Source organism: Spermophilus citellus (assembly GCF_964194105.1).
Source record: "Spermophilus citellus genome assembly, chromosome: 11".
Lineage (NCBI taxonomy): Eukaryota > Metazoa > Chordata > Mammalia > Rodentia > Sciuridae > Spermophilus > Spermophilus citellus.
This window is the reverse complement of record NC_138192.1, coordinates 90,850,672-90,876,568: the sequence shown is the minus strand read 5'-3', so window position 1 is coordinate 90,876,568 and position 25,897 is coordinate 90,850,672.

Here is a 25,897-nt window from a genome sequence, read left to right as displayed (position 1 = left end):
TTTCTTTAATTCATGTAGGAGCAATCCCAAGTCCATTTGCAATATTAAAACATAGACATGATCAACTCATTAAGAAGATAATACTGTTCATTCAGACATTTTCCCTGCTCAATGCCAAGGAACCTATTGGTCACAAGTTCAGTTCCAAGTGGACAGAGAAATGAAATCATTCAGTCCCTCAGTCAATCATTTGAAAAACAAGTTTTGGGGTCAGAAAACCTGGCTGGAATTCTTGCTCTACATCTTTGAAAAATGATTTATCCATTCACTACTTTGTGGGTTTATTTTTTTAATCTTTAAAACTTGAAATAATAAGAGTACCTTCATCAGGTTATTTGAAAGAATAACTAAAATTACATAGAAAAAAATTTTGGACAAAACCCAACAGATTAGTAATATTAACTATTTCCTATTATTTTTGTTATTATTATTCTTCATTTTTCACGTATGAATAAAAAGCTAAATAATGTAAAGCAGCAATAGATTTCAAATTTGTTTCAAGATACTTCATCCCTCTCCATAAATTTGTATACTAAGGATATAGTTTATGTAGAGTACCACTGATCTCATAAGAAAAGATTTAATATCTTTATTTGGTCTATAATCAATATGGTGTTTCTCATGTGTTTATACCTGTTGGTAGACAAGGGATGAATAAATAAAATTAACTCTTCAGTTTCTAGTTCAATTGGCAAAACTAATCCCCTCTGTTACTTTAAACAGTTTTCTTCATACCTGCATCTCCAAGCATATCCTTCTCTAGGAATTTTGGTCTAGGGGCAAGAGACATGTAGCCTTTTTGGTAATAAGAGGTGGGTTCCCTGGATCTGCAGTGTGTCCTCTGGTTTCTGAAGGGCTCTGGCCTTCCTGACTTTCCTGAACAAATGAATGTTTGTGGTGAACTCTGTTTTGGTCTCTCTTGTCTCAGCCAGGGACACAGACAGCCGTCTTCAGCTGATAAACTTATCTCGGCTTGTCCAGTTTGGAGAGTATGCTCTGCCTGGCTGTGACTCCCGTTTGTCTTTGGTTCAGATAATTCTTGCCATGGCTTCTGTCAGCCTCACTGTTGAAGACCTCCTCTGGCAATCCACCTTCCTGACTGTCATCTCTGTGTCACAAGACTAAAAGTTAGAGACTTTTAAAATTTGACTTCACAAATTACTACCAAGTTTTGTTTTAACTAGGTAAAAGCATTGGCTTTAACTAGGAAACAATTTTACTCCGGAGTCCCTTACATGGGCAAAAAGCATTATAATTTAACCCCCCCCCAATTTAATCTCCATATTTCTAAACATCTTACCCACCATCAACCTGGACTCACCTCTACAGACAGAGACAAAAATTAGACCTTCACGTCTCTTCATTTTCTCACTGTCCTCATTCCCCCCCCCCAAGATTCCTTAGGGCAGGTAGGAAATAGATTCTCCTCATTTCTCTTCCTGTTTAAACCTTCATTATGTACAACTCTAACATCAAATTGATTAAGTTTTGTTCTTGAGAGGTATGAGGTAAGGGAGGGATAGAAGAAAGAAGGAATTTAGAAAATTCTTTCTCTGTCCAGGATGCTTTGCTGCAAAATTCCAACTTTGAATGAAAGAAGCAACATATTAACACACTATCTTAAGAGCATTCTTGCTCTGGATAATGTTAACTATTTCAAGAGATAAGGTCAGGCACACAGAAATACTGAAGAGAAAATAACATTAATGTTCTTACAAATCTCTCTTATGTTGGAAGGCTTCCATGTGTAAATTCACCAGCTTACCCACACTCAGATTCCATCTACGAGCTCACTCATTTCTAGGACTGTTAAAAGTTTGGAAAATTGCTGCCTGCCTTGTGGGGCAGCTAATTTTCAATGAAACATTCTACTCATCTTGGGTCCAGCTACAATGAGTATATAAGTTCTGAAAAATCCCAGAAACAGATTAATAGATATTATCTTTAGTTGCTTTTTATATGGACTTTTTAAGTGACATGAAAAACAAGTAGGGAAATGAAGGCTGTTCAATTAAGAACCCCATGAAAAAAATGGCCTGTAGAGTACTCCATATGTAGTTATGCTTAATGAATGTATGCTAATTGGAAGCCTAAGTCACTGATACCTTTTTTGATATATGAATAAGCCATTTTTACATTTTTTATATTTTTTATATATAAACATTCACTTGTGAATATATATAAACATACACTTGTGAAATTCCTGATTAGTTATCCTTTAACTGAAATGATTTATTGTGAATTAAATTTGTAAATTGAAACATATCTTAGATGTTGCTTGTAATCAATATGCATACATATAAGAAAATAGATATAGGTATAAAGATGCTGTAAGTATGCATATACACATATATGTGTGTAAATGTGTACATGGATGGAGTAGGGAAGAAAATATTCTAAAACTCATAATTTCCCTTCTTATTATTTGAAACGTACACATAATACAAAGCTAAAATCCCTTGTTTTTATAACTATTTATACATATTTATTTGATTTCAAAATAGAATGAACTTCATGTGTACTGGGGAATGTAGAGTAAAGGCATACTTTGAATTGAAGTGAGTCACTAAGCTAGAAAGTTTCCTGTAGTAGTAGATTTTTAATCCTTTTTCTGAAAGAAATGTTGGAAATGGATTAGTAGAAAAGTGAGAATTTTGAAGAAAGAAGTTAAATTAGCAATCAACCACAACTAAACTTAAAACAGAGATGCTTAATTTAAATAAAGTAACTATATACCTGAGAACCTGAATGGGAATTATGGTCTCTTTGGGAATTAGATAGTCTATGAATTGTACAGTGCAGAAGAAAGAATGATTCATTTATTTCTGCAACTATTTTTGGGTAACTACAACATGTAAGTCTCTAGGTTCTATGATGAATTAAAATACAAGGGCACTGGTTTCACGAAGCTTACCATGTAATAGCCAAACTCACTGCTAAAGAATTACATATTATAGTTCAGGTTAATAAACAAAACAAATGAGGTCCATTATGGTGTGGATAGTATGTCCACCTAAATACCATGCTAAGGTCACACCACTTGAAGGAAGACATAGGTAAATGAAGTCTTTGAGGATGGATACAAATGTGGCACAGTATCTCTTAAATAACAAATGCAATCTTATTTTCTGGGCCCAAAATATGTACAAACAGGGTCTTACCATCAAGAATCCCCTTTTACTATGGAGAAATATAGAAGTAAAATATATGGTAAAGCCTTCTTATCTAATGTGATCATGGCTTGCGGTTGGTTGCTCAATTGAAGCAAATGGTTTAAAATAGGATAATCATTAATGATGTGCTATTTGTACATTAAACATTTTATTTATTATAGCATTTGAACACACAATAATTAATTCTTTTAACCTAGGGGCAAGATATTATCTTTATTTAGATCTTTTATTTAAATTCTTCCTGGTCTTTCTTATGTACATCACATCTTTAATGTAATGTTTATAATTTTTCCTTTAATAATCTTCCAAAAAATTGGGTAAAAGTATAAGATTTTTTCTAAAGAAATCTGAATTTAGAATTTCCCTAACAAAGCATTTAACTTAATTAACTATTTCATAATTATATTTTACCAATATTTGTAATGTTCAGTAAAATGTATAACTATAAAATATCAAGTGCATTTGTGACATACTTTTTGGAACAAATTATCTAATTCTTGTTAAACTCACAAATAAGTGTTTGAAAGCCAGGCTTGGTGGTGCACTAAGTTGCCGAGGCTAGCCTTGTGTAATTCCAGTGACTTAGAAGGATGAGGCAGGAAGATTGCAAGTTTGGAGCCAGCATCAGCAACTTAGCAAGACACTGTCACAAAATAAAAAATAAAATAAAAACATCTGGGGATGTGGCTCAGTGGAAAAGTGCCCTCAGGATCAATCCCCAGTACCAAAAATAATAACACATAAGTGTGTGAAAGCAAAGGTATCTGGTCCAAGTAGAGCTTTACCTGCTGTCCTTCAGCACTCCACTGTGACACAGAAGATTCATGTATTCATTCAAATACACAAAGGTATTTCCAGAGTACTTCAATGTCATATAAAAAATTCCAAAATTGAAATGAAGCAGCAAAGTACAGGAAGGGAAGATGATTTGTAAGGAAGCACATAAATTGGTGCAATTTTGATATGATGCAAAGCCTGTTATTGTTTACCAGCTTTCTCAAAATCAAGTTATTCTGGTATCCAGCTAGTGTTATTCAGCTTTTCATTGCTGAGACCAAAATACCTGACTAGAACAACTTAGAGGATGAAACGTTTATTTTGGCTCATGGTTTCAGAAGTTTAGTTCTTTGTCATCCATTCTATTGTTCTGAGCCCAAGGTGAGGCAGAACATTATGGCAGAGGGTATAGTGGAGGGAAATGCTCTGCTCATGGCAGCCAGGAAGTACGGACAGAGAGAAGGAAAGTGACCACAGGGAAGGTGAACCTTTCCAGGGCACACCACAGTGACCTACCTCTTCCAGCCACACCCCACCTATGCACAGTTACCACACAATTGGTTCATTCAAATTAATATGGATTGACTAGGTTATAGTTCACATATCCAATCATTTCATCTCCAGACATTTCTGCATCAATACTGGAGCCTTTGGGGAATACTTCATATCCAAACAAACCATGACACAGATATAGAATTGATAAGAGAAGGAAGAAGAAAACTAGATATTTAGAAAACAAGGTTAGTATTCATTTGGGAATGATGAAAAATTTTTAAATTGTTAGCTTTTAGTACTAATTTATTCTTACGGTAACTCAAGTATAATTTAGATCTTTGTTGGCATCCCCCACTCTAATTGCTAGTTGACAAATTGTTTTGAACTCTAGAATATATTTCATATGTATAATTACTCTAGAAGTTTTAATTATTCAGATTTATACAATATATATTTATGTTTACAATATACAATATATATTTAATATATTTAGTCAATGTAAATATAAGATACATTACCTTCAGAGTTGTACTTTACAAAACAATATAGAAATTTAAGTGTGTAGTGAAAATTTTTGAAAATTATATTTTTTAGGCTGAAATTTTATATCAAATCACACTATTCTTAATGTGTCAATCATGTGGAAATACGTCATCAAATATTTTTCATCAAGATGCAATTCATGGCCACTTGGAGAAGAGGATGTTTTGTTGTGATCTGCATTTGTGTCATGTTTCAAATTATTACTGACTATAAGTTTGACTCACTGTTGGCCTAAGAATAAGTTGAGTGTGCAATATGGAACCAAATTTATTATTTCCTAGTAGTCCCAACAGATGATATAAAATGATTGACCATACAGGGTTCTGTTTTGGTGGAGGTAAAGTACTGAGGATGGACCCTGGGGCGCTCTACCACTGAGTAGCTACATCCCCAGTTCTTTTATTTTCTATTTTGAAACAGGGTTTCATTAAGTTGCTGAGGCTAGCCTTGGATTTGCCATCCCCCTGCCTCAGCCTCCCATGCTAGGATTACAGGTGTGCACCTCTGTGCCTGGCTACACTGTGTTCTCTTTTAAGGGAAACATTCACACATAATCAGAGGGTTATGTTTTGTTTACTTTCATTTTGTCTTGTTTGGTCTTTTCATTGCCCTCTATTTCAAACATACTTCATATAAAATATAAATCAGTTTGCTCTATTTGAACCATCACCAAAGGTTCTAAGGGATTTTATCTCCACAATTCTCAGCTTTATTTTAACAACTTAGCCTCATCTCAACCTAAAGGAATTAAGATTTTCCAACAAAAGACAGAAGGTGGGAGTATTCTGGCAGTTAGAATATGATTTTAGGTTACTCCTGAGTTGGTGAAGTATTTCTCACTGAGAAGCATAATGCAAACAACTCAAATAACTCATCATTAAATTGTTGCAAAATATTTATTTAGTTCATAGCATCCTTCTTTTGTTGTTGGAAAGACACAACTGTAAGGAGGTGGAAGTAGTATATAATATCATTAGTGAGAATTATATCCTTAAAGACTTCGATTATTTTTCTGTTACTTTAATTGTCTATATTCTGTGAGGATATTTTACTTTCATTTAAAAATATTGGGAAAGTTGACACAGAAAAGAAAGTTAGAAAGGAATGAATATTTTATAATATTAAGTAGAACATTTTTAAAAATATTCTATTCAGTATATTGTCAGGTTCCCCACCTATTAACTTCATTACCATTATGACAATAAGTATTGTCAAATACTAATGGTAATTGGTACTATAAATGGCTCTAAATTGCAGTTGAATAGTAAGACAATTCAGGCTGATTTTTTTTCTGTTTTTACTTTGAGCTATGGACCAAATTATTATCTGTGGCTATAGCACATTTCTTGATCATTTCTTGCCTCAAATTATTCACCTGTAAAATCGAGTTACCAATTATACATGGCTCATAGCAATTTTTGTCTTTTGATTTTGCTTGTTTGGATAAGTCTTAAATGTAAATAACCAGTTTAGTTCTTTATAGTAAACATTGATCACTGACTCCTTGGACATTGCTCACAGTTTCACTTTGGTCTGCTCATGATCCAAGAGATAAGCTGGCAACCTTTACTTCAGATATGTGGCATATCAAAGACACAAGTGGTTGCCTCAGCTCCTTGTTTGTGGCTCACGGAAGAGCCCCTGACATGTATTGATCAATTTTAGACCAGGAGACAAGAGGAATCTTCCACATGTAAGGATGCAAGTCTGGAGGTTTGTGACTTCACATCAGCAGCGTAGAAAAAGCCATGAGGTGTATTATTACCTTTTATCCTTTATCCTTGTGGCACTTAAGAAATTTCTTGCTCAATAGAGTCATATATAGTGCTCTAATCTACTTCTTACTGCATCACTGAGCCTCATCATTTTCTATCACATTAACCAAGAGAGGTTTCTCAGTCCCTGTTCTGCTGAGTAGTTCACAGCAAAAGGAATTCCTGCAGAAGACTAGCTAAGTTGGTCCATATCATTCCAAGGGCTTACTGTGGCTACACTCCTTTGTATAATTTGCCCCATGATATTAAAGTTAGTTTGTACTTGAATTGTGAGATTCTGTTGAAAGATAGAGATATCTGAGATAAGAAACTTGAGTCTTAGATACTTTTTTTCTTGCTTGTTGGCTATTCATAGGACCCAAATCTTTCTGAAACCTGTTTTCTCATGTCAGCTTTTAGTAGACATCTTACTTTCCGTTCAGATCTTGGAAGTCATAGATACTTTCTCTTTTATGCTTTCAACCAAAATGTTGGTTGAACATTTTTTATATTCACCAGGGAGCAGAGAACACAAAAACAACCCAAATAAACTAAAATCTAGAAAGTATAAGATTTTATAAGGATAAAAAAGAGCCAAGAAGAATTTTATATCTAATATGGAGGGAGACAGAAGAATCCTTCATGGGTGGTGGTTAGAGGAAACTAGCCTAGATTTGACGTTTCTAGTGGCTGCCTGTGGGCTGGCATGGCAGGTTACATTCCACTGGAGCCTGAGACACGGAACAAAACTGTCTGGCTGCCAATATTTTCCTCTGATCCTTGCTGAGTGCTGAAAATAAGGGTGGGGAAAGAAAATCAAGAGAAATTTCCAGAGATTTCAGTCATTTGCAAAAGAACATGGGAAGAGGAGTAGGAGAGTTGGGAGAATCCCTATCTTCCCCTGGCATTCCAGGCTAAACTCAGAAATCTCAGGATGGGGCAAGAGAACTGAGAGGAAGTCCTTGGAGACAGACTCTGACTTCAGAGAGAGGAGAGATTCCTTGGATGACTTACAAAGCACAAGGGCAAGCCCAAAGAGCAAACAGAGATTTCTGAAGACCAGGGTCAAGACTAGAAAGCTAAGATAAATCCTCAGCAACACAAACAGTCAGTCAGCTGTAGGCTGTAAGCAATGGGAGAGCTCTCACAGCAAAGAGAGCAAACTGTTCAGACAGGAGGGGCAAGCAGAGCTCTGGAAACCTATTAATGCTTGATTGAAGACCCTCCTTTACATGCAGTCCCAATACTGCCACCCAAATATATGAATCCATAGTGAAATAAATCATTGGGAAGTTGAAAAAAACCCAGACTCAGCTAAGAGCAGATTGACTCGTCTTTCATTCTAGAACCTGCAAGAAGTGCAATCTCTTTTATCAAGATAAACAAAATTTACTTTGTTCTTTGATATATTTTAACATCTTTATTAGGATTTAACTTAAACATTATATACACTACCCATTTGCAAATGTATAATTCAGTGGTTTTTAATGTATTCTCAGAACTGTGCAACCATCATCCTAAATAATTTTAGAACATTTCCAAACATCTTAAAATGAACCCTGGTATTGTTTAGTTATCACTTCCTGACCATTGCCCTCTCACAAACCTGGACAAGCACTAAACTACTTTCAACTGGTTTTTTTCACTTAGAATAATGTTTTCAATGTTCATTCCAGTTGTAGCATGATCAGGATTTCATTCTTTTTCTGGATGAATACTATTTCATTCAATACTTATGTCACATTTTTTTATCCATTTATCAACTGATAGATATTTGGTTTATTTGGCTATTGTAAATAATACTGTTCTAATCATTCCTGTACAAGTTTTTGTGTATGCATATATTTTCATTTTTTTCTTGGGGATATAGGCAGTAGTAGAATTGCTATGCCTATTGCAACTATATTTAATCATTTGAGGAACTGCCAGACTATTTTCCAAAATGGCTATACTCTATTATAATCCAACTACCAGTGTATACGAACAATTCCAAAACATCCTCACCGACATTTGTTACATGAATTTTTGATTATAGGAATCCTAGTGGGTAGGTTGAGGGAGTAATATCTACAATGGCTTTATTGGCATTTCCTGGAAAATAATTATTTATCATTATCTCATGTGCTTATTGGCTATTTATATCTCCTTCTTGTTAATATATATATATGAAATCTTTTATACATTTTTAAAATTGGGTTGTTCTTTTATTACTTTTGAGTCAAAATCTTTCTTTATATATATATTAAGTACAAGTTCTTATCAGATATATGATTTGCAGATATTTTTTCCTGTTCCATAAATTGTCTTTTAACTTTCCAGATAGTATTCTTTGAAGTACAAAAGTTTTTATTATTCTGACAAAATCTAAATTACCTTGTTTTGTTGTTGTTCCTTGGGTTTTTGATGTCATAGTCAAGGAATCTTTTACTAAATCCAATATCATGAGTATTTATGTCTACATTTTCTTCTAAAATTTTTATAATTTGAGCTCTTACTTTGTGACTTTGATCCAGTTTTCATTAATTTTTATATTTGGTATGAAGTACATGTTAAATTTTATTTATTTATTTATTTAATTTAAGCTATGCAGTTGTCTTAACATGACTTTTTGGTGATTCTTTGGCCATTGATTGCCTTGGTAACCGTTTTGGAATTATTTGGCAATTGATACATAGGTTTATTTCTGGACTCTGATTTCTAACACGCTAATTGACATGTCTCTCCTTTAGCCATGACCACCTAGTCTTAAAGAATGTTATTTTGTAGACTGTTTGAAAATCAGGAAATGAGTCTATTTGTTCATTGTTTTAACTATTATGAATCTCTTTCAATTCTGTATGAATTTTGGAATCTATTTATCTAAGTCTACAAAGAATTCAGTATATATTCTTAAGGAGATCATGTGGAATCTTCATATCAGTTTGGGGAAATATTTGCCTTGCAAACAATGTTGTAACTTCCAATACATGGACATGAGATTTTTTTCCTAATAATTTGGGCTTTTTTAGTTTTCTTTAACTATGTCTTATCATTTTGAAAGTATTAGTTTTTCACTTTAAAAAATTTATTCCTAAGTGTTTTCTTTTTATGGTAATATAAATGGAATTATTTTCTTAATTATATTTTCAGATTGTCCTTTGCAAGTATATGGAAATTAAATTGATTTTTAAAATATTTATCTTTTGTCCTATAAACTTGTAGTTGAATTGTTAGTTATAATTTATACTTGATTCTTTAAGTTGTTTTATATATATATATATATGTATATATATATATATATATATATATATATATATGCACATATATGTGTGTGTGTGTGTGTGTGTGTGTATATATATATATATATATATATATATATATATATAAAATAATGGCATCTGTGAGTAAAAGGCAGTTTTATTTTTTTTCCTAGTCCAGTTGCATGCCTTTTTCTTCTGTCTTTTGCATGATTAAATAGAATTGTTACGATCAGAAATCCTTTTCTTATTACTGATTTTAAGGTAAATGCACCCAATCTTTCATTATGAAGATGTGATGTTAGCTATAGATGCTCATTATCTGGTTGAGGAAGTTTTTTTCTATTCCTGTTAGAGGACTAGATTTAAAATACAGTTTAGGAATTAGAATTTACAATTTTTTTTTACAATTAGAATTTAAAATTTCAACTTTTCCAATGCTTTTTATTCACCTATTAAGATAGTCATGTGATTATGTTTTAAATTTATAAATATGATTAATGGATTTTTTTTGTTAAAACAACCTTTCATTCTTGGGATAGATTTAATCATGATGTATAATTTGTTTGATAAGTCACTTAACTCAGTTTATCATATCTTTTTAAGGTTTTTTTAAAAATAAAGATTAATAACAAATATTTGTCCACAATTTTACCTTTTGTGATGTCTCCCTTTGGTTTTAGTGACAGGATTCTAGCCTCATAAGATGAATTGTGGACTGTTCTTCTCCTATTGTGCTTTAGGTAAAATTTTATAACACATGAAAATGGATGAAATATGGCCTATGGTTCAGAAAGGAAAGGGTCAAACAAGAAAAGAGGTAAGAAGGATGATGGAAACTGCACAGATTTGGAATATAATATCAGCCAGAGCCTTTAAGATAACAAGGAACTTTATAAATGAACAAAATAAGGCTTAGAAGAGAGACTTTATGGTATGTAAAAGCCAGACTATGATTCATGTTGGCTGTTCTTGTAAAATTTTATTTTATTTTAATTTGGAGAAATAACTTTATACATTTTAAGTAATATTTGTCTAAAGCTTATCTTAAGCTTGGTTTATATTTTTTTAAAAGTCAAATATTGTAGCTATGAAATTTCATGACTATTTCTAACTCTCCTGCTAAAATGTATTTTCTTCAAATTTTTTTTAAAAAAATTATAGCACAGAAGCAATTCAATTCTAAGAGCCAGATTCTGAAGAATCCTTGTAAGTTAAATAGAACATGAAGGCTATTTGTTCAATATTAGACCCGTCATTATACCGCAATTTTGCCACACCCACTAAATAGGCCAGTAGCAGTCTTTCCTATTAATATACTTAACTTGTGGTAAAAAGCGTTTGGTAAATGTGGGGGTGATTCAACACATAGTTACAAAGAGCTAGCTATTGAAAAATCCAAATCATTACACATCTCTTATAATAATAAAATGAAGAAATGAAACAGTAATTCATAACACATGTTCCTAGAACCAGGTACCCTTACTGCAAGGTTACTATAAGTCAGAGGTCAGATAGTTTGTATCCTAAATCTATGGTGGAAGCTTAGGGTGCTTAATACAACTTGAAGACATAATATGAGCAATTCAACGAATGGCTATAGGACAGGAAGTCCACACTGGGAAATTAGGAATGGTCAGAACAGTTAAGACAAAGAGGTACCAGGTCTCAGAATTGGACTACCCAAGGAAGATAAACCTGTACAGGAGGAGGGAACCACTAGTCTAGTGAAAAGTAATCAGAAAATGAAAATCATATAGACAACAAAGAGTCAGGATCTCAGACTAACTAGCAGGAAGCCAGAATCCAGGAAAAATGATTCCTTTCATAGAAAAATATCAAAAGCAGCACAAGGAAAATTTATTTCTGATCCAGCAATGAAAATATGTCTACTTATATTGTCTTTCACAGGGTCAGGGTAAGGGACAACTGTGATTGAGAATAGACCAAACAGTGGGGATTGAAGTGACTGGGTAGGATAATTAGCTGCTGGATAAATGAAGACACAGTCATATAAGACAGTATCATTTCTTTTACCTGCGTGTGGAGGTTCTATTATCACCAAAGGTCTCTAAGGGATGTCTAAAGCTGCTGTATTTTGGAAAAGGGTGTAATATAAAATCCACCCTGAATTTAGCTCCATGCTACATTTCCTGACATGTATTTTTCTGCACCTTACCTTAAGCTTGTCCTGTCTTTGCTAACATCACTACGTCTCTGAATTCATCTACTCAAAAGTGTTTGTAGTAGAATTTAATAATAGCTGGGAGGTAAATTAAGGAATAATTCTATAAAACAACCTAGGATTTCTCCGAAACCTAAATGAGTATGTGGACAAGCAGTTTACCTCCTGTGGCCTCAGGGACATTTCATCCTGAGATGAAATTAAAGCAATGGTCCCCTAGCTCCTTTCAATCACTAAAATTCCATCTGAATATTCACTAGACATTTACTTCATTTTAGACAATGCTAGAGAAAGATCACAATAGGAATTGTGATGTCCCCAGGTTTGAAGAATGCAACTTTTTAAAAACTTATGTCTACAAAAGCAAGATTTTTTTTTTAGAAAATGCTAGCTTCCTTTCACTGTTTGTAAACTTGATCCGAGAAATCAGGGAATTGACAGATTTAAAGAGAAAAATGTCAAACAACTAGCCTATGTATTAAATCTTCCTCTTTCTTCCAAAATCACAGTACATAAATCAGAATTCTCTTACTATGGGAAAAAATATTGGCTCCATAAAAATGCCACAAATATTTAATTTCATTTGGTATAGCAAAAGCAAGGTTGAAAGTTTTGACACATTCACATATTGAACATGGACTGAAAGATCATTCAGATAATTGTTCCTCCTTGTACATCTTTGTGGGGTCTACTGACCTAAAAAAGAATTGTTCTCTCCCTTAAAAAAGTCAGAACAGAATTTCCATTAAACACAAAGTTTATGAAATCTTTACCATTATTAGGAAGAAACTTTTCTATCTCTCCCAGACACGTATTTTTCTACTTTCTATGCTGAGGGTTACAAATTCAAGTGTCTACAGTGGCCACACAGGAAACAGGCTGGGGGCAGCAGGTGAAAAAGCAGGTACCCACCCTGGTAAAGGGAATCAAGGTTACATGGCAGAAATAGGCCTGTTGTTCACAAGCCATTTCTTTTCCTCCCAAGCATAGGGCTACAGTGTATTTCCTGACCTTCATTGCCATTAGGGGATTGCCACATATGATTGATTTCTAGCTTATGAGACTGACAAACACCATATCTAGGTCCAGACCACGAAGCCTCTCTATGCATAATTCTGTATTTTCTTTCTTCTTCCCTCTGCTGGAGAGGGAAGGACCTAGAGGAAGATGGTATCATAAGATGAAATGAGTTTGTGCCTTTGATATACTGCGTGGTGGAAAGCCATTCAGAAAGGTTGCTGAATCACAGGAATACATTCACTGAACCATGGCTTTGGGAAAAAATAAATATTTATTATGTTAAGCCACTGAAAACTTGTGGTTATTCCTTGCAGAATTCATCTTCCCCTGATTGATTTATATTACCATACTAAAAGAAAAGCTCATGATTTCCATCTCAGTTTTTTATGACAAACCAAGAATCGGAAGTGTAACGTGAAATCCCTTAGTTATTAAATATTGACTAATAATTCAAACATTTAAAAAAACACTACTCAGCCTAAGCAAATTGATTGTAAACTGAAAGTGATCCTCAAGATGCATGTTGCAGCTTCCTTTAGCCACATGGGATCACTCACCATTTCCTGAAGGTCCTTGGTCTTCCATGCCTAGTACATTCATTCACTTTTTTCCCTCAGCCTGGAATGTCCTTCCGCATTTCCTCATCTTTTTCTCCAGGGAAGACATTTGTGTACCTTCAGTTAGCATGAATAGTTATTTTGTTGCTTTTGTTTTATTTGTTGTTGTTTGCTTGTTTATTTTATACTACTGGGCATTGAACCCAGGGCCTTGATCATGCTAGGGGAGTACTCTACCACTGAGCTACATTCCAGTCCTTTTAATTTTTTTATTTTGAGATAGTATTTGCTAAGTTGCCAAGGCTACCCTGGAACTTATCGTTCTCCTACCTCATCATTTTGAGTAGCTGGAATTACAGTTGTGTGCCAGCAAGCAACATGCATAGTTAAGGATTTATTTGGTATAGAAATTATTTGTTATATAATTAAATTTACTCATCACATAGATAAAAGAGATTTATATAAATAAGAAAGCATAAAACAATTGAGTAAAAAACTTGCAGCAAGAAAAGATGCTTATAAGTTGGAAAGTGTGTGAAGAGGAAAAAGAAGAAAAGGCAGGTTGATGATGGGAGTGAGGAATTAATTAGAGTAAATAAAATTGAAACTATGCTATAGTCTTCCATATTAAAGTGAACATTTATTTTTCCCTCCATATTTTCCCCTTCAAAGTATAGTCAGAAAGGGATATGGAAACTTTACTGTTGATTTGCAGGAGGTGGAAATCATTCAAAGACATTTCGTTGTCTATATTATTTTATATATCTATACCCAAAGGACTTAAAATCAGCATACTATAGTAACACAGCCAAATCAATGCTGATAGCAGCTCAATACTCAGTGGCTAAATTGTGGAACCAACCTAGATGCCCTTCAATAGATGAGTGTATAAAGAAACTGTAGCATATATACACAATGGAATATTACTCAGCATTAAAAGAGAATAAGATTATGGCATTTGCAGGTAAATGGATAGAGGTAGAGAATATCATGCTAAGCAAAGCAAGCCAGTCCCCCCAAACCAAAGGCTGAATGTTCTTTCTGATAAGTAGATGTTGATCCATAATGGGGGAATGGGGCATGGGAAAGATGGAGGAACTGTGATTGGGCAAAGGGAAAAATAGAGAAACTGTGGTTGGGCAAACCATAGCACAAGCCATTCAAATTCATTTCATGTACCCCAGGTATATGTGTGACTGCACATATGGTGTGACACTACATCATGTACAACCAGAGAAAAAAGAAGTTGTGCTGTAATTGTGTGCAATGAATCAAAATTCATTCTGCTGTCATATGTACCTAATTAGAATAAATAAATAAATAAATAAATAAATAATTTAAAAAATATTATCAGTTTGCTGAAGTGGCAGAGCAGATTTGCACTGGAGGAAGACACTATCTTCAAGTGTTATTACATCTCTGGTTTTGTATCATAGGTACAAAATAACCAAGTATTAGAAAACAAAATTTTAGGTGATTGAACTATAGTTAAAAGAAGATAAATTTTGTGTATTCCAAAACTAAATTCTGAGCAGTTTGCTTATGCACATAGTTAATATGTTAATCTCAAAGAAGCCTACAAGGATCTGTCAGAACTAACATGAAAGAGAGCTGAGTAGAACCTATTATATAATCATATGAGAATAAAGAAAGAACTAGATAGAACAAAGCAATTATTAATATCTTTGTTATTCTAAGGGCTTCAACAATGCTATAGAGAAAGAGAATTGGTATTTCAAAACCACATTCTCATTTTTGTTTTACATAAATATAAGGCATTAATTCATAATGCTTTTTACAAAATATTTGTATTGACACAATTCAAATGTGTTCACAAAATAATCATCAACTATTTCTTCCATATGCAAATGAATATGACATTTTTTTCTTCAAGATATGAAGTTTATAACCCATCCTTGAATCTGGGTGATCTTTTGGCTTGTTTTGATTAATACTGCATGTTAATAAAGTATGCAAATATTTGCCTTGATTAATAATGCAGAAAAAGTAACCCTTCTTCAGTCTCAGGACTAGGACTTAGTGGACCTACTAGCACCTGATTTCATTCACCAGGAAGTCCAGCCACTGTGAAGAGAAGTCTAGGTTACTCACATGGAAAAAAATAGGCCACCTAGAGAGAAACTGAGGTTTTAGCCAGATGTATAAGTAAGCCCAGAATCAGAGCCTACCACTTAAAGGGAAAGCCCACACCATCTCAGACAGTTCATAACATTCTGTCCACTTCAGCTGAGATGCCAGACACACATGTGAAGCCACCTTAGAGTTTTCAGACCAATTTGATTGCATCATACCCACCCCTCCTCAACAATTATACCATATGGAGAACAGAAGATCCACATCCACTGGACCCTGGCAACTTCTATTATCTTGATCAAATGAATGGTCATTGCTTTAGAATATGAAGTTTTGGGGTAGTATATTATATAGCAATAGATAAGTGTTACATGAGATTTATGAAATCAGAATTATTCTTGGAAAAAAGTATATAAGTAAAAATATTTTAAAATTCACTGTTTCAGTCTAATAGGTATTTTAGAAATATGTATCTATATGAGATGATTAGAAATTTCTAAATATGTTCTTTGTTGATGAGGTTTTATGAAATTACTATATGAGTGAGATGACTTTTAATTTGCTCATTGGCTCAAGCCAATCTTAGTCTCTTTTTGAAGAGATTAGAATGATTTGTGAGTGTTAATGGCAAAGACCATCTGAGGTTAGTGATGGCTTAAAAGATGTCTTTTGTGTGTTGAGAGAGTTTATCATATGAAAACCCAGCTTAATGTAAAGAGGTAAAAGGAGGTGTATACACAGAAGACTCTAGAAACAGGCCCCCAATAACCCCTGAATGAAGGCCAAAATTATCTCCATTTTGTTCCTATTCGAACGATAATTTCAAGAAATTTCTAAATGGGCTAAATAGGCCATTATCAGACTGGATAATTTATTTTAAAAAATAATAGATGCTTATTATCTCCTGGTTTTATGGTCCTGGAAGATGGGAAGTCTAAGAACTTTGATCCAACATCTGGCAAGGGCCTTCTAACTCTAAAATAACACTGTGTAGGGCATCACATGGTGAGACAGAGCAAGCACGATAACTCAGGTCTCTTTTCCTCTTTGTTAAAGTCACTAATTCCCTAATAGTGGCCTCGTCCTCATCCTCATCCTCATCTAATTGCAATTACCTGCCAAACACCCCATCTCCGATATCATCAACATACAAATTTGCAGGTTGAAATTTCAACACGTGAACTTTGGGTTGACACATTCAAACCATAGCACAGGCCATTCAAATTCTTTTCAAAAGATCTCATATTTTGCTGGGTGTAGTGGCACATGACTAATCCAAGTAGCCCGGGAGGATGAGGCAGGAGGATCACAAGTTCAAAGCCAGCCACAGCAACTTAGGACCTAAGCAACTTAGCCAGACTGTGTCTAAATAAAATATAATAAAAGGGCTGGGGATATGGCTCAATGGTTAAGTGCCCCTGAGTTCAATACCTAGTTCAAAAAAATATATATGTATTTTACAACAGAGGCAATAAATGAAATAACACTGGAAGGCACAGATGAAATTTTAGGCTCAAACTGGGCTTGGCCAGTCCCAATCTGAGTGCATTAGACAAATGATAAAACTTTAAAAAATATATTTTTTTTAGTTGTAGATGGACACAATATCTTTATTTATTTATTTTTATGTAGTGCTGAGGATCGAACCCAGTGCCTCGCATGCAAGTGCTCTACCACTGAGCTACCACCCCAACCTGACAAATAATAAAACTTTTGCAAATCACAATTTCCTCATTTATCAAATGAAGCATTTAAACTAGCTGATCTCTGACATTTTTTAAGCTAAAAAATTTTGATTGCATGATCTGGTCTTAAAATGTAGCATATAGCTCTAGATATTAAATTTATACTGTTGTGGCTATTCAAGGAAAAGCATTGTAACTGCAATTTTGCTACTTTTAGCCAAAAAAGAAACAAGGGTAATTGCAGACAATTCTAGAGGGTATTGGTTTTGAAAAGACATCTTATAGGTTTCATATAGATGTGAAAAAATGCATTGTTTCTGTATTTTAAAATACACAAAACTTTTAGAAGACTGTGTTTAATTATTGTATTTTTTGCAACATTAAAATTTGTCTGTTCTACATGACAAAGGCCTTAAAACAGTCTTTCTATTAGGAAATCCTCAACTGGCCACATGTGTGCTATTAAGCATTTTCATTTGGCTCTTCTCTGCAATTAGCATTCCAAAAGTTATGATGACTGGTTGTGAATACCATATGTTTGGCATCAATCCTTAAAGTTCTGCCACATGTTCATTTTGATAGCACCAGTTCTATGGTGGAGAGAAACAAAAGGTTTCCAAATTTCAAATCAACATTTAAGCCACACATTTTTAAATTGAGTAAGGATAAAAGACCATGATGATTACAATTATTTGTCGGTTAACTTGGGCTGAATGTCCATATTGTGCTCAACGCATACTTTACAAAACATTATACACAAAATAATAACAATGACACTTGGAATATACAAACTGAACTTGCCTTATCAAGTTTGTTTGGAGAATATAAAAGTTAAAGTTTTAATTGTAAATGGAATTGGAAGACTGCATCATGATACTCATTGGGGTCTTTAAGCCTCTTGTTTCATGTATTTAAAGAAGTGATGTGTAAGATCACTATTTCACATGTATGGGACAGGCTTTTTCATTCAGAATTTGACAGAATTTGGTTTTAATCTGATTTCACTAAAGAAAAGGAAGATTGCCATGAAAATGGTTCTTTAGTACCCAAAGGGATGGCTTAAAGGACTTAAGGATTTTTTAAGGATTTGCTATCATTATTCTCCCTGACTTTGTTTTTTTTTTTTTTTTTTTTTTTGGCCATTTTCTATTGTTTGGCAGACTCAATTGATGGCTGCATCAGCATGGTTGAGTAATCAGAAAGAACTCAAATACTTAATATGTACAGTGGAACCTAAAAGAAGCATGATCGCTGATAATCTTTTCAACTGAAATGGTAAAAATGATCATTAATAGAATGCTCCATTCTTCATATTTGCAGCCATTTATCACCAATGTTTATGAATAATGAACACAATATTTCTAGATCTCTGCTTTGGCAACCTGTGGCTAAGAAATAGTAAATCAGACTATATGGGGGTTGAATTAACTGAGCACTAAGATTACTACTTATCTTAGGACTGGATTCTAAAGCTATTTGATTAAACTGACAGAGGGTCCATCAAAGGTATTAAAGGTAGAAAGCACCAATCTCCTTCACACAGCCTCTGATTCTGCGATTAGTGTGAAGGGATTGGGACAATGAATTCATCATGAAAATTCTGCCAGCTGAAGGAAGAATCACTTCCCACCTTCTTTGCTTCTGCATCTAGTCATCTACATAGATTTCCTGAATTTGTTCCAAGTTTCATCAGAATTTGAGGTTTTAGATTCACTAGGAATTGTGTGCAGTGAGATGTTGGTTTATTCATTATTCACTCACATAAAAATGTTTTGGAGCTAGTCCTGAGTGCCAGGTTCTCTGTTAGACATAGAATATTCAGCCGTGTTCAAAACAAATATGGTACATCTTCATGGAGCTTATAGTCCTGAGGTGAAGCAGTTAAACAGAAACAGACAATAATACAAATTGTTAATAAGAATGGTATAAAGTTATGTGACCATCAAGAACAGGAAGCAAGTGAGCTTTTTACCGGAATATTAACTAGTTCTAGAATTCAAAGGAGATTTCCCTAAGGAAGGATACTTATTTCACTTAAGGTTTCAAAGAATAAAGTCAGACAGACAAGGAAGGGTCAGAGTTAAAAATCTGGAAAGTATCAGTAAGCACTGAGTTTGGGGGTGCAGGGGAAGTTAATTTTCAGATGATCACCTCTAGGCAAAAAGTTTTGAAGGCCAAAATCCTTTTTAGAGAAACATGCACTATGGAAATTCTCACTATTTGTAGTAGCACAAACATATACAAACGAATTATATTATTCATTAATATATGAATGTTGATTGGAACCAAAACATGTTGATTTGAACCAAAATATATAATATAGTTTGATGGATTAGAAAATAAACATATGGATAACTACAAAATAGTAACTAATTACGACTATATGCTTATTGATATGAATAATTGGATAGATTTTTGTGTTTTTCCATCACTGAGGTAATGGAAATTGACACGTTAATATAGAATTGCTGCTGCTAAGACCAGTGGGGGAAATTGAAAGCATTTCAGATAGATCCCTGGCTGTAGTGTTGGCAAACTATTTTTCTGTTGGCTAAGTATATTATCACAACCTTCTGAAGAAGAAAAGGGAAACTTGTGCCCAACATGTTACTAGTGATGTTCTGGGCAATCATTCTGCACCCCTCCTTCCTTTATTTTATTGGCAATGCTGCACACAGATTTTTACCCCTGGTCTTTGAACACAGTTAGGAATCACCTGATGTTAGCATTGCACAGACAATTTAGAAGTATATGGAATCTAGTATAATAATAAATGTGTGAAAAAAGAGGTCAGTGTATTCCATTTTGCAACATAAATCCTCTCAACCTATTTAGGAAATCTTTTTTAAGTTTTAGTTTTAAAACTTTAAGTTGACTTTTTAAAAAATCTTTAAGTGTTTTAAGTTTTAGTTTTGTGGAAAAACTAGACCAATTGTCCTGCCACACAAAGCCACATGTGATTCAGAATACTTTTGCTCTCATTCGGCTGTATTTCTAAACTGTGGTTGTAATCTGGAACAATTTCCTGAGAACTATAGATTGCTGCCTCTCTGATAATGCTGCCAGCCATTGGTTTAAAACACTGGAGGTACTTCGAGAAAGTTCTGAGAACTCTAAAAGGTCAATGTGACCCTCAGCACATGAGTCAGGCTTCTTTAAACACTCCAGGAGCTTTCCCATAACTTTTCTCTGTCCTCGTGTCTCCAAGTCTAATAAATGGAACAAATGGTTTGTGACACTCAAATCAGCCACTTGTGGAGGATTCAGGCTGTGTTTGCCTTTTAGAAACCTCAAAACTTTGGCAGTTAGAGACCAAAAAAGCAGGGTGTGGAGTACTGTTGCAGCCTGGAGAAGGGAGAGCCTGGAACAGCGGTGCCCACTAGCAGTGGGAGCCAAATTCTAAGGTCATGGGGAAAAAGAGCTGGAAGTTACTTTGAAGTAACTGTATGGGAGCCAAGATCTTACAGCAAATGGCCTTGCACACCCCACCCCCAGCACATTTTCAAGGGGTAGCCCCTCCTCTGCTTTAGCTCCATGCTTTAAATATGCAGACATTGACAGTAATTCCAACTGTAGGAAAAGCCTCCCAGCCTTTTTTCCCCCTCTCTTTAATTTCACAACTCTCTAAAACAAAGGATTTGGTAACCTTTACGTGTTACTCTCACCCAAACAAGGGAGATGTTTTCCTTAGTTTATAAAGCTTTAATTATTTAATTAGGGTCAGAGTTAAAAATCTGTTTACAAAATTAGAGAGTTTACAGTTTACAAAATTAGATAGATTCTAGATGTTTCTAGGTCCAACAAAAAACAAATTCAGTGTAAGTCAAGTGACTGGCTCTGGCATAGCTATATCATCTAGAAATTTATCACCAATAAACTTGTAAATGTAGTAGTAGCACTAGTAACACCTTGTGTTTATACAATAGGTGTTCAGAGAGCTTTCCAACTTACCTCACTTGTTCACAACAACCAGTGAGGTAAGTGGAACAAGGCTGTTATCCATACTTCAAAAATGAGGAAACTGAGACTCCAGAAGATTAATGTGCCCAAAGAAATGCTGAAGGGTAATGCCAAGACTAGAAGCCAAGCTTCCAAATTCCAAGTGTACTCTTTTTTCCATTACTCAACTGCTTCTTTCTCCATCTTACAAGAGTCATCCAGACTTATTTTTAATTTGAAAGGAGGAGGAGGTTATAGACATTTGAGAAATGGCTTTAACATTGCAAAAAAGAAAAAAAGAAGAAGAAGGAGGAGAAGGAGGAGGAGGAGGAGGAGGAGGAGGAGGAGGAGGAGGAGGAGGAGGAGGAGGAGGAGGAGGAGGAGGAAAGAAAGGAAGAAAGAAAATAGTGCAAAGTGTAAAGCAGAGTGTAATGATGTAGGGCTTGGTTCAACAATGTGCATACTAACTAATGCTTGGGACTCGTGGCACAGGGGAAATCTGAAACAGACTTAACTATACTCACATAAAAATAATATAACTACCACTCTTCAATACAGAGTTTGCAGCTCAAGAGACTTCAGTAATTAATCACTTACTAAAAATAGCCATATATTCTAATATATTCTAATACCCAATAACTATATTAGTAGAAGAAATCTCTAACAGACTTCCAGATGACCTAATCATAAAACAGTTTTCACTTTTCATTTTAAAGATTAGTGTTTGTTTTTTGTTTTGTTTTTGTTTGCTGTTTATAAGATTGGTGCCTTTCAGATCATACTTTACTGATTTTGTTCCAGAGGAATAAAGTATCTTGATAATTCAATGCACTCAATGCACATAACTGTTATCTTCACTTTTTTTAGTTTTTTTTTTTTTTGGTCATTTTAAAGATGGACTTAATGGTTATTAGCTAACTAAAATAGTGAAAGATAATTTTAAAAATTTAGATCATTTTGTACCAGAAATAATGAAAAAATATCCTTACTAGAATGTACAACTTGTCAAATGACTACATAATAATGCAAGAATGCAGTTTGTTGCATGACTATTAAAGAAAACCTTTGATTAAAAGAAATGAGTAAACTTGCCTCTTTGACAGTTTAATCTTCAAAGATCAGGTACCTCTATCAAATTGTAATTGACTTAAAAATAGTACTACTGTCTTATTCGCTTTGTGAACAGAAAAGGAATTTCATCTAAAGGATGAGAAGACAGTCAAGCTTAATCAATGCCTTAACGTGAATGAGAAGCACCTGTGATCAGGAACACCAGGCTGTCAAGCTGGCTACACTGAGAGCTGTGGGCCTGAGCTTACAATCAAACATGGACTATGAGGACAGGAATGCCAGTTCCCTTCCCTGACTTTGAAGGAAGTATCAATAACCCTGACAAGAAACTAAAAACCTGAAAAGAATTTTACAGAAGGATGTTTTTCTAATACTGCAGCGGACATAGAAAGATCATTTATTATTGAAAGAAGGAACTTTCTTCTATCAGACAGGAAATTACTCAACTCCTTGGAATGTAAATCAAATTTTTGAAATGAACAACTTAATTTTTTTTCCTACAAAAAAATAAGAGTCTGCTAAAGCAGCTCTTTAAATATTTTAAAACCACATTAATGGCTTAGATGCAGAGATTAAGAAGAGCACATGGGTGGTATAAAGCCACAATTCGGAAACAAGGACTGTGTTCCACACCATGGAATTTAATGTTTTATCTTCCCTTTCATGAGTAATCAGCATTTCATGAAATGCTGCATGTTTATGGAAAAGTACTGAAAACTAAGTATACTAGTTCATGAATTGTCATAAAAGGAACACGACTGTGTAGCCACAAAGGAAGTCAGGAAATCAAGCATCACCAGCACTTTAACAACTTCCTTTAGGCACCTGCCCCCATCACCATCCTTCCTCCCTTCATATAGCCACTATTCTTCCTTCCAATACCAAGATGATATTTGTCTCTTCCTGTCCTGTATATAAAAGGGATTCACATAATACATGCTTGTTTGCTGGTTGGGTCTTTCCATTCAGGTTTCTGATTGTGAGATGCACTCACATTGTTTTATATATCATGTTTTTTTTTTCATTTTTCTATACTAACCATGCCCCTTATATTATTATACCACAATACATTATGCTTTCCACATTGAAGAGTGTTCATATTATATCCTGGTTTACTCATTATGAGTAATGTCATATTCTTTTATTTACTCGTTTTAGGTATATTATTGCTTGGTATATTCCTATAAGAGTGCTGTGGATTATAATATATGCACATGTACAGGTACAATCCATTTTACAAAGTCATTGTAATTAATATTTTCATGAGTATTCTAGTTTCCCACCATCTTTTCTACCATCTAAAATTGTCACTTTTTAAATTTTGTGATTTTGTTATCTGATAGCTAATATTGCTATTTTTTTCACATATTTAGAAGCTATTTGGTAATCCTTTCTTACAAATTTCCTATTCAAGTTGTTCCCCCTGATTTATTAAATTCAATTTGGTCTTCTTACTTATTTCAAAAAAAATCTCAAAAAAGTCTTGAGACTTTTTTGGCCTATGGGTTATTTAGAAATATGTTGTTTAATTTCCAAATATAAGGGGTTTTCCAGTTATTTTTCTGTTACTGTTTTCCAGTTGAATATTCAATTATAGTCAGAGAAAAGAATTTATCTGATTTCTCTTCTTTTACATTTGTTAAGGTGTATTTTATGGCCCATCTGCATTAGTGTTCTATGCTTCAGAAAAATGTGCATTCTGCTGTTGTTAGATGAGATATTCTATAAATGTCAAGCATATCAAGTTGATTGATGGTGCTGTTAAAGTCATGTGTACCCTTACTGATTTTCTGCCTGCTGGGCTAGCAGTTACTGATAGAGGAATGTTGAAATCTCCAACTGCAATAGTAGATTTATCTATTTAACCCCTGCAGTTCTGAGATGGGATAAGAAATAAAAAGTATGTAGGAAGGAGACAAAAGAAAGAACAAGGAACTATAACTTTAATCTGAAAATCTTATGCTGAAGTTCCACATTCCTTCCCTCTCTAAGCCAGTTCTCTCTCCTAAACTTATTACTCTCCAAGTTCTTCTCCCATGGCTGTCACTCCCAAGTTTCTGGGAAATCTCCCAATCTTAGAGTTCCATAAATTCATGCACTTATTGAAGATTACCTTGTATTCTGTTACTTAGTCTATGCAATAAATATATTGAGCACAGAGAGATAGGATATTTTAAGAAACCTATTATCTAGGGTCCTTTCCACCATTATCTGTTGATCAGATAATGGAGAACACATCTTCCTAAGAATCCTGAGACTTACCAGACCACCATAAACTAGTATGTAATCATCAGACTGATGTTATCCACACATACTTTCCCATGTTCACTCCTCACCAAATTTGCTTAAGAGTCTGAGAGTCCCCAAAGCATCTTTCTCTTGAGTTGGCGCACATTGTCCCTTGAATGTTTCCCTACTTTCCTGAATAAATTTGTATCTCTCATGCATCCTCAAATTCATTTCTGCAATAATTGTCAAGAAGCCCACTCATCCTGGGTTGAAGTTCCCCTCTCTAGCAACTTGTTGAGCTCTTCTGGTAACAGTTCTATCATTTTTCCCTTTATATATATTTTGATACTCTGTTTTTATAAATTTGCACATTTCCAGCAACCTAATCTTTAAACTTACTGATTTTTCTTTTTCTTAAATCAACCAAGGAGGCCATCAAAAGCATTCTTCACTTGTTACTATGCTTTTTATTTCTGGTGTTTATTGATATGTTTTACTTATTTAACTCACTGCCAACACTATTCCAACTGTTCTTCTCTATCATCTACTTTTTCCATTAGATCCTTTAACATTCTAAAAGAATCTTTTGATTCAAAAAACTATGTCTTATTTGAGACTGTCCTGAATATTGCTTCTTTAAACTGTTTTTTTTCCTTGACTGTTTGGAATGTTTTGCAAATATTGTTGAAATCCAGACATGTCTATCAAGTAATAAAGAGTTGAGATAAAAAAGGCCATCAGTGTGAAAATTTATGTTAATCTGACTGGTAACCAGGTTATGTTTAATGTTTGTTTCAAATTACTCTGGGGTCTTTGTTTTTGCTCCATTTTTTTGACTTTGGGCTCCCTAAATACAACTCCTCAAAGAGTCTTTGTCTTTTAGCTCCTTCAGAAATAATTACTGTTATTATACTGTAGCCCAGTTAACGTGATAGTAAGGAATGGGTTGAAAGGAACAGTCTTCAATCTTTCCAATCAAATTACAATAAAAGCATTCAAATATTTCACAGATTCTTTCCCTAGTGATATACAATTTTCTCTCTATTTCCTACTCTTTTTCCTTGGCTGTAAGTATTCTCTGTCTATAACCTCAAAACCCTAACACCCATAACTATATTTTAGTTGCCTGCCACCCTTGG